The sequence below is a fragment of the Bidens hawaiensis genome, unplaced genomic scaffold, assembly GCF_021521415.1.
Source record: "Bidens hawaiensis isolate Kalapana, Puna unplaced genomic scaffold, B.hawaiensis_p1.1 tig00022863_1, whole genome shotgun sequence".
Lineage (NCBI taxonomy): Eukaryota > Viridiplantae > Streptophyta > Magnoliopsida > Asterales > Asteraceae > Bidens > Bidens hawaiensis.
Genome location: NW_027493563.1, coordinates 362,473 through 366,510, shown reverse-complemented (window position 1 = coordinate 366,510; position 4,038 = coordinate 362,473). Strand labels below are relative to the sequence as shown.

At 29.2% G+C, this 4,038-nt stretch overlaps 1 long non-coding RNA gene across 1 annotated transcript; it reads right to left on the bottom strand.

Moving 5' to 3' along the window:
* Window positions 1-315: 315 nt before the first annotated feature.
* On the bottom strand, window positions 316-2,365 carry LOC143566266 (uncharacterized). Its single transcript, XR_013141210.1, has 3 exons — window positions 1,982-2,365; window positions 1,232-1,302; window positions 316-812 (listed from the first exon to the last, which is right to left on the bottom strand). It is a non-coding gene; the product is annotated as an uncharacterized LOC143566266 (long non-coding RNA).
* Window positions 2,366-4,038: the final 1,673 nt, after the last annotated feature.

Below are 4,038 nucleotides of genomic sequence, written 5' to 3'. Positions count from 1 at the left end.
TGCAATCTGTTTACAACACGTTAACTCGTTTAGACATCTTAGTGCCAAGAAAACACTATTACAAAAGTTTGCACTTAACCCGTCTAAATTTCAAAACCACCTATCACGCCATCTAATTTAATTATAAATCTAACAAAATAGTCTTATAAGTTATAAAATATTAGCTTCAAATTGCATATATATAGAAAGTATGAGCATTTGATAGCCATTTATAAAAGATAGTCTTTGATAAAAAAAGGCAAGTGGTACACAATAGCCATTGTAGTTGAATATTGCCCCAAAGAGAAGCAAGCAGGTGGGTCTCCTTTCAACACTGCAGCTACTGTCTTGTTTGAACTAAAAATGATCCGAACTTGTTTGATCTAAAAATGAAACCCAATGATTAGAACTTGTTTGAATTAAAAAATGAAACCCAACCCGACTGCTTAAATTAACATATTAACGAAATTAAACGAATAATGAATCACTTACTGGTGCAATTCAAAAGCTGTGTTATTTGCCATTTAGAACAATGTCATTAGTAGCCATAAGATTTCCATTGGCTGAAACCAACTTTTTGAGAAAAAAATATAACCAAAATACTATTTTTCCTGTGAAGGGTATATTGGTCATTAATAGCTAATATTATAGACTGTCTTATAACAAAACTTAAACAAATATTTATCAAAATAATAACATAAAATCCAAAAATACACGAATAAGGAATCTTTTAAATTTGAAAATACTATAATTTAAAACAACCCATTTGGACCAAACTCATTATGATGATACCACTTTTGACACGCCCGTTTTGACGTGAACCAATTCTGATACTCTTTGCATGAGAGCTATGCAGTCGATATCGCCGATATATCACTGATATATCGGTCTCTTGCCGTTATATAAGTCAAAATATCGGTTCAGAATATCAGTACCGATAATATCAATGATATTGACCGATATTTAACCGATATAGGACTAATATTTGACCGAAATATCACTTATATTCCCGATATCAGTGTTTTAAGTCTTAATTATCAACTTTTAGTGTTTTGAGTCTTAAACAATTCTTACTTGCTACGATTGTTAGTGTTTTACAATTTGCAAAAGATTAATTTGTTAATGGTAAGAGAATATACTGAATTATTAGTGTTAAATTCCTATATATATGAATTTTACATGATATTAAAATTACCGATATCCCACCGATATCTCACTGTGATAACCGATATCGATATTTTTCCGCATTAACTGCTTAGCATGTGAGTGCACGGTGCTGACACGTTTACGAATAAAATCCATCTCTGCCGGTCCCGTCACCCCCTACAAATAATCACAACTACTTAAACTTCCAAAGACAATGTGATACGGGACGATAATAGGGCCCGGCCCAAGAAGGCGTTCCACATGCAGACGTTGGAGTGTGGAACAAGTTTGAAGATGATATTTTAGTTATTTAAATAATTGTTTCCTTTTATTTAGTATTTTGTTGCTTATTTTAATATTCAAATATTTAGTATAAATAAGGGCTAGGATTTATTGTTTATTTATTTTTGATTAAGTTTAATATAAAGAACATTGTTCTTGGAACCTATGGTTCAGTTATCGGTCTTTGATTAACTAAATTGTCATGAGCCATTTGAATGCTTCCGTTCCCGCATCACATTGTTCGCGTTTAGATGCTATAATATATAAACAACTTTATTAAAGAAAATAAAACTCTAACATGAACTTTAGTAACAAAGTGATACAAAAGGAAAGTTTTGATTTTGGATCAAAATTTGGTAATCATTTTTTTTTAACAGCAAATGTTTCACCTACTCATATTTTACACAAATAATAATAAACTACGTATTTACCTAGGTTTGAACATGGAACCTCCAATCTAAGAGGTTTTAACAATCAAAGGTCCAAATCAAGTTGGATATCCAAAAGCTATGACAAAAATAAATATACAAGTCTCCATATTATCTCGTTTTTATATAAAAGATTGAAAGTGTACCTTGTAAAGGACATAACAACAAAATATGCATTGTATGATGATAAATTTCGAGGGTCTATACAACATCCTTTTGCTGCATCAAGTAAAACCATCCAATTTCCCCTACTTGTAGAGCGCCGTCCCATAATTCTCAGAATCTTCCTCAATTATATTTATTAAATCATAACTAAACCTCACTTGAAGGAAAGCATATAAATTGCACATTTCACTTGAATACACAAGCAATTTAGCAAGTAAGTTGTTGACTTTTAACTAAACAAAAGTTATAAGAATTAATATAAAAATCAAATTTCAAAATCAATAACATTCAAGTCAAACAAAAGTCAACAAAGCAAAGACGTACCTAAAATTAATGAAAGCCATGGTATTGACAATTGACAGTCATTAGCAATTTCTTGTTAACAATTATATCAACTATTATTTAAGTGTAAAACAATTTAGAAATATTTTTTCTAGCTTTTTAGTGAATATTAGTTACAATTTAAACTAATTTAAACATACAAAGATTGATCTATATTAGATTGTATATTTAAAAATAATTACCAAACAACCTTACAACCTGAACCCATGCTACCATTTTTTTTAATCCAAATTGATCCATTAGTAAAATTCAAGCATTTAATATCAATAATAGCTTTTTAACTTTTTTTTATCTATTTAAATATACTTTTAAACTCCTTAAATAATTAAGACCATAATAACACAAATTGACACTTTTATATCACCTTAAAATTTTGATCGTAATGACAAAAACTCCTTTAAACATTGCTTGACCAAATTTCTCCTTTAATAGATTAATGATCTAATATCATTATCAATATAATCAAGTAATATGCAGTAGATATATCCATATTCTATAATGTATATTTGTAAAAGTCGGGTGGCAAATAAAAACATACCTTTGCAACACGATGAGCTTTTTTGATGTCTTTCCAACTTGACTTCTTTATTTCCGACCAGTTTACAACACAACTTTTGCTGATTATACACAAACTTGATCTCCTCATGTAAATTTGAATAAACTTAGATGATGCAATAATAATGTATATGCTCCATGAACAATGTAAAAAAGGTAGCATATCTACACCAAATGTATGTGTCTATCAAAGACTACTGTCAAGATTCAAATAAAATCTGAATGTTACAATTCTAATGAGAATAAATTATAACAGATGATAATTATTTCAGCATGCCAGTAATTATATTTTAAAAAACATTATGTAATTACTTTTAGGCTGTAAGATTGAGCCTTTAGCAGCTCAATTTGTTGAAATACTTATTAATGAATAGCATATCAAACATTTATCTATGTTTATTTCTAAAATAATGAAAATCTGAATATCATTTACGTAGAGCTTTGAATGGACATATAAGAATGCAATGTGTGTGTGTTTACTACTTTATGGCATCTTTCTAATCAGACAAATATTTCATACCAGCTAATATACTTTTGAAGGTGAAATGCCTGATATATTATATCTGCACATCATAATTACATAAATAGATTAACCAACAGTAGTATGCAATTGCAACAATCTATATAGGGCTACGTTAATATAACATTTTGATTAAATATTAAAGCTAAATAAACATTATAAATTAGTTATGAGGTAAAGAATCTAATTTTGATACAAGTTAGTTAGACTTACATGATGTTGACAAAAAAGTGAAAAACAATCAACAAAAACACCCTCTGGCAGCTTTGTTCCACATAACTGTTCCGATCAGTGAATTATAACAAAGATAAGAGGAGCCTCTAACAGGTTGATTATTCATGCGATTGTATCAACCGACTAAAAATCATTGAAAATTGAACCAAACGTTTAAAACCAAAATAAGTTCATAAACCATAATAAATATCTAGAAAACAAAGAGATCGCCATTTAAATTATTTACCTTCATGGTGGTGCTTGCCATGAGATCCACCACAACACCATCGAAATCTAAGTTGTGTTTTAACACCTAAAACATTCATATCGAATCATAACTAATAACAATTGCGAATAATTAAAGTTAATCAATATTGAACAGCCAACAACCTTATTTGAATTGAATCT